The following is a 6,980-nucleotide window of genomic DNA, read 5'->3' as shown; positions in this document are numbered from 1 at the left end:
ACCCATATCCATCATAACCCTCTATTTTAAAAAATCCATCCTGACCCCATATCCATCATTACCCATACCCATCCTGACCCATCACCCAAATCCAACCCAACCCACTTCTATTGACACCTCTAGATAGGACATTTAAATGAAGCTAAGGTCACGTTAAATTAGAAAGACTTGTTGAGAATTGTACATACTGTACACAAATCAAAGCTTGAAACAAATGTCACAAGCTATCATTTTCACCTAAGTTTTCATGCACTAAATTTAAGATTTAACTAGAATTGATTTGTGCGTACTAATCAATTCGAAAAGTTAGATATATACACAAGCATTGGCGAATTTTAGACTGATGCACGTGCAGGGGGGCTCAAAATGTGTACAAAATTTCACAAACAAGGGGGGCCGGGCTCAAATTTTCGACCGAAAAAGGCTAAACTTACACTACGTATAAAAATTTCCGGCTGAAAACAGGTAAATTTACACTATTACGCACAAAAACAGGGGGGCCGGGGCCACCCGAACCTTAATGAAGCTTCACCAATGTACACAAGGAATTTTATTAAATATGGTGTTGAGCTAAAGTGGGCATGGTTGATTGGTTTGGTAATGAGCCAAGATTTTAATATCTAACACATGTTTCGGTTTTAGTCTAAAGTGTAAAGAAAAATATATTTTGGGATAGAAATATTTTTATTATTTCTATTTTATTCATATAAATTTTTTTTTACATCAAACAACATAAAGTAATTATCCATTTCATTCTCATAGGTTAATCAAACAAGACAAAGAGATGGTAATAATCCATTTCATTCCCTTGTTCATTCCATTCCTTCTCTAATTTCATTCCCTCTTCATTCCATTACTTTCAACCAAACATACCCTAAATGTAGGTATACGTAAAAAGTAAAAACTATATGTTGAGTTTTGATAATAGTTCGGTTTAGTGTTTCGATAACATATATAACTAAGAACTTACCATTCATGTTTTGAAAAGTATTTTATCTATTTCTATGTCCTGAAGAAATATGTACACTAGCTCCAGTAGAGCTATGATCGATGATAATGGATAGCAATAGTATTAACACCATTCTCAAATATATGAAAATTTTCTCTAAGTTGTCTCCAGCACAGACACATATTTGTACTACATTTGGTATTATTATTGAAGGCTCGGGTAAAACACACATAACCTTATCTTTGAATACCAAACTAATCAAATAATATCCAACTAATACAAATACTCTTCATAAGAACTAATCTCATAGTGATAGATTTATGTGGTTAGATGATACTTCTCTTTGTGATAGATTTCCTAGGCTATTTTGTTTAGAAAAATAAGAGGTTTTAATTAGCGATCGAATACACAACTCAGGTTTCATTTGGGATTGGAGTCGGGTTCTTAGGGGAGGGGCGGAGGCTTCAAAGTTAGATGAGTTATGTGAGGTTTTGGGAGTATTTCAGGTTACTGACTCGAAAGACAAACGGGAATGCATATGTGATTGTGAAGATGAATTTTCGGTTAATGGAGTGATGAAAATTATTGACCGGGTCCTTTTACGGATGCTACTCAACCTACTAGATGGAGCTTGATGATGCCTAAAAAGGTGAACATTCATGTGTGGGGGCTTTTTTGGATCGACTTCCAACGAGATTAAATTTGAGCAAGAGAGGTCTTGATATCCCATCTATTTTGTGTATATTATGCTTCTTGGTGATTGAGACTGTGGATCACCTTTTTGGTGATTGCAATGTTGCTAATTGCGTTTGGTTTGGAATTGAGAGATGGCTCAATATATCATTTTCAGATTCAAAAAGCCCACAATCCATTTTAAATTTGTTGGATTCAAATCATTTCTTGAGAACAAAGAAGAACTTGATCGAAGCTATAATCTTTTACGTCTTAACGAACCTATTTTTGCGAGTTGTGGTAGGAACAATGATTTTATTGAATGTTTTACTAATCGTTATAGTAAATGTAAGTTTAGTTTGGCAGAGTGGTTGAACAACCTCATTCTCTTCATGTAATTGAATGTACAACCTCATTCTCTTCATGTAATTGAATGTTTTCCTCCGGGTTGGTGGTTTGCTAACCGGATAGTTTTTTATTTTTTTTAATATAAGTTTGCCTTAAAAAAAGTAAAGGAAAGAATCAATCTCCATAAGAGAATCAAATATGCTTCACATAAAGATATTTGTATTGGTTTTAAATTACAGTTATATGATCGATTAAAGAAATAATTATAGCACCTCAGTATGCTAAGTGTCAGTTATATATGACGTGTTTCTAGTCTTAAAGGGAGATAAGAATATAGAAAGACTGGTAAACTGCATATAACGTTGAATGCATCATAATCAAATTTCCACCGTCGAAGTAGTTAATGTAAATTTGAAGTCTAATATATGCCAAACATTTAGAGGAAATAATATATAAAAGAATTATCAAATGCATTCACAAACATAAATAGAGTGACAATGTCACATATACTAGTATCAAATATATTTGCTCGATTTGAAGCAATCCAAATAAGATTACCATACAAAGAAACGTGGAAAGCAAATCGGTTCCAAAGATAATTCTCACGAAAATCAAATGAGCAAAATAATTTTTCATCCCAGTTTCATAAAAAAAATTTAATTACACACACACACACATATATATATATATATATATGTATATATATATATTATTTAATCTCGATTTACATAGTGTACACATATGCACATTATCAAGTATCTTAATTGTACATGTGTATAAACAATAACTTGTATAAAATTAAAAAAATGTATTATACATATATGTATAATTTTGCTAAACCGATTTTTTTATGAAACTGGGATGAAGAATAAAAAAAAATTTGTTTTTTTACTTATTTTATTTTCGCGTTTTTTTTTGCTTATAATTTTTTTTTCAAAAATTTTGTGTGTTCCAAAATTGTTCTCAAAGTTCTCAATTTCAAAATAGTTCTCACATGATCTTAATCGTATATATATATATATATTAAATATAAGAGTTAATTACACGAATGTTTCATGTAACTTGTGTGAATTGTATATGTGTTCGATACCTTTATAAACTTACATGTTTGTTTATCAATTAATATTAGAGTTAAGTGTCATTTTAGTACTTGTGGTTTGTCTAACTATGCAATTTTAGTACCATTTTTGATTTTTTTGCAAATGACTACCTCAGTTTTCTAAAACTTACAATTCTAGTACTTTTTCTAACCTCGTTTACTTTTCTCCATTAAATCAAGGGTAATTTGGTAATTTTCTTTACTTTATTTATTTTCTTTATTCCTTTAATCATGTTCCCCTTTGCATTTCCTTAACCCTAAATGTAAACATCACCACCACCCCCTCCTCCCACAACATATCTAAACTGCCCATCAATAAAGGGATTTAGATCCACCCAAACCTGTGATCCTAAAATCCGACTTGTGTTCACACACCGAACATAACCTGATCATAATCTGACTAACCGGTGAGTAAAACTTTCAAAAACCTTACAAGTTTGTTAATCTCTAAGAACCCTAGAAAACCCCTAATTTAACCCAAGTCAATGGATTCTCCATGGAACTGCACCTACATCAACACTAGAAACCCCTAATTTCGTTGAATTTGAGTCTCCATGATGAAGAATTGGAGTTGGGTTCTTCCGAATATGTACATAGGAGCAATAGGGGAAGATGGCGGGAATGGGATGTGGGTGGTGGTGGCCGAGTTTGGTTGTGCCGGATTTGAGGTGGTAGAGGTGTGGTGGTAGTGGCGGTTGTGGTGGTGCCATGGATTTCCGGTGGCGGCGGTTGTGGTGGTTATTTCGCGGCGTGGTTGTTAACCGACGATGGTAGATGGATAACAATGATGGTTGACCTTCAGGTCAAGCCATAGATACGAGTAAATCGGTTTATCTCACACATGAAATCAAAATTATTGTGGTGATTGTTTTGCAGGTGGTTGGTTAGATATTGATGAAGAAGATGGGTCTATTATGTGTGAGATTGTGATTATGGTGTATAGAATACAGATGGATAGAAAGAAGAATGTATAATAGAAAGAGAGGGGAGATAGAGAATTTGATTAAAAGAAAATAGAAAAATAAATAATATAGTAAAATTACCAAATTACCCTTGATTTAACGAAGAAAAATAAACGAGGTTAGAAAAAAGTACTAGAATTGCAAGTTTTAGAAAACCGAGGTAGCAATTTGTAAAAAAAAATCAAAAATGATACTTAAGTTGCGTAGTTAGACAAACCACGTGTACTAAAATGACACTTAACTCATTAATATTATATTAATTGATAAACATACACGTAAGTTTAAAAAGGTACCGAACACATATACAATTCACACATTTACCATATAATATATCAACTTTATTTCAATCATCATATACTATATAACAAGACAAATAGAAAAAAAAATTTATGGATATGAATAGAGAATAGAATGTAGAGGATTTATAAAAAATGATAGATAAATTTATGAAATGGTGTTTTTTAGCTAAATTATAGGGAAAAATATATAGAATGGGCTGAGAATGCTCTTTGTTAATTAGTATTTACAACTACGTCACTTTTTGCAAAATTAGTTATACTGATTCGGATGCCACATGTCAGAAAATGACTAGTTATGCTTAGTTACCACCAATGTTGTAAAAGTAGGTCTATAAAACCAAGTACTTGCTATAGGTATTGTGTCGAGTCAATTTTTTTTAAGTCCGCTTAGTTACTAAGAATTTATCGGTAGTCAGTCTCAGCCACAATTAAATCTAGTCGATCAACTTGAGCGGATTTTTACTTAAAAAAATAAAAGTAATTCGATATTCTATAATATAAAAGAACGAATATCATTTTTTTTAATTAATGATTGGGAGTTTTAGAATAATTTAGTATTTAAAAGTAGGGAAAATTCCCATAATACCCATTTAGAGAATGTGTTTCCAAAATTATCCCCACTAATTCAAGTTTCCAACTTTGTCCCTTTGGTATCTCGTCGCCGACGACATGATAGCGAACACCGACGATGCGTTACTAGAACAAATAGGATAACGACACGTGGCCGGAATATGACCGGAATAGGTCGTCGACGATGCATTAGTGGATAAGCATCGCTGCTACCCTAGGTTAGCAACATAACGCATCGCTGCTACCCTACGTTAGCAACATAACGCATCGTCAACCATATGTTATACCCAACAAGTCGTCGTCGGTGATGTGAACACGGGTGTCAGGTATGGCAGCCCGTCATTGACGTCGTTAACAAGAACACATCGTCTGTAATTAAATGGGCCGAAGAACACATCGTCGACGACCTATTCTGGCCACGTGCCGTTATCCTATTTGTTTCAGTAACGCATCGTCGGTGTTCGCTATCATGTCGTCGGCGATGAGATATCAAAGGGACAAAGTTTGAAACTTGAATTAGTGAGAATTATTTTGGAAACACATTTTATAAATGAGTCATTATGAGAATTTTCCCTTAAAAGTATATACTTCTTATTTATATTGATATTCACTTATTTTATTATAAATATTAGTAAACCTACAATATTTGACATAGTCCGTCGCCTAAAATACGCTTAACAACTTTTACAAGCTTGACTATCATTATGCTTGGTCTATCTTGAATTATCCATTCAAAAAAATCTAATAAAAACACTTCCAAAACTTGAATCAAAACGTACAACGAAAGAAGCACACATTACAACTAAGATACACCGATTAAAGTTACAAAAAAGCATCTGTTACATTATACTTATCCCCCACTAGTCCATAAAACCCCCCATCAACCCTAAATATTCAATTCTCATCACAATCCTCTCAAATTCCGATAATGCCCTCCACGCCGGCACAACCGCATCTCAACGGCGCCTTCTACGGCCCGTCGATCCCACCACCAAACCCCAAATCCTACCACCGTCCGGGCCGCCGTGGGCCCACCACCTGCAACCCATTAACCTGCTGCTTCAGCTGCATCTGCAGCTGCATGCTTAACATCATCTGTCAGATATTAATCACCGTCGCCGTTATCCTCGCAGTCATCGCCTTAATCTTCTGGTTTATCTTCCGCCCCAACGTCCCCAAGTTCCACGTCGATGACGTCACCCTCACCAAATTCACCTTATCTCCCACTAATAATACTTAGGCATGTTCAAAACGGTTTGGGACTAGGAACCGGAACCGGTTCCTAACCGGTTCCTATATTCAAAACCCTCAATTAAACCCAGGCTCGAACCTGTTAGGGAACCGAACCGGTTCTCCCAACCTCGGACCCCTAACCTATCTAACCGGTTCCTAACCCGGTTCCTGTACCGTAACCGGTTCCAACCGGTTACAGTGTAAATTTTTTTTTTTTTTTTTTCGTTTTTCGTTTGCGATTTGGATTCTAAACTACGATTCGTATTTGTATAACATGAAAAATAAAAAAAACAATTAACATAAAAATAAACAATTAACTGATGAAGAAAAGACAACTACTGAAGATGTTTGCCACTGAAGACAACTACTGAAGGTTGCCACTGAAGACAACTACTGAAGGTTGCCACTGATGACAACTACTGAAGATTGCCACTGATGAGGAATACTCATCAGTGGAAACATTCATCAGTTGCAGAGTTTGTTGTCACTGATGCAAAACATGAATCAGTGACACATCAGTTGCAGAGTTTCATCAGTTGGAACATCATCAGTTAAATATGTAACCATTGTACAATGTAAACTTGTTCATTGGATTTGCAATACAAGTGCATTTAGTTTTTTTTTTCGTTTTTCGTTTGCGATTTGGATTCTAAACTACGATTCGTATTTGTATAACATGAAAAATAAACAAAACAATTAACACAAAATTCATTTTATTTACTTTTAGAAGTTCAAAAAAAAAGGTTACATGTTTTAAAATCTTCAAAAACAAACTAACAAAACATTAAACTTATAAATATAAAGTTGTGACATATTATTTATAGAAAAGCCTTCTTGTTCGTCGTAAT

General features: G+C 34.2%; 1 pseudogene; it reads left to right on the top strand.

Moving 5' to 3' along the window:
- The first annotated feature begins 5,825 nt into the window (after positions 1–5,825).
- LOC143592912 (NDR1/HIN1-like protein 3 pseudogene) lies at positions 5,826–6,139 on the top strand (annotated as a pseudogene).
- Positions 6,140–6,980: the final 841 nt, after the last annotated feature.

The sequence above is a fragment of the Bidens hawaiensis genome, unplaced genomic scaffold, assembly GCF_021521415.1.
Source record: "Bidens hawaiensis isolate Kalapana, Puna unplaced genomic scaffold, B.hawaiensis_p1.1 tig00041376_1, whole genome shotgun sequence".
NCBI lineage: Eukaryota > Viridiplantae > Streptophyta > Magnoliopsida > Asterales > Asteraceae > Bidens > Bidens hawaiensis.
Note: the sequence above shows the minus strand (reverse complement) of the source record. Positions and strands in the feature narration are given on the sequence as shown.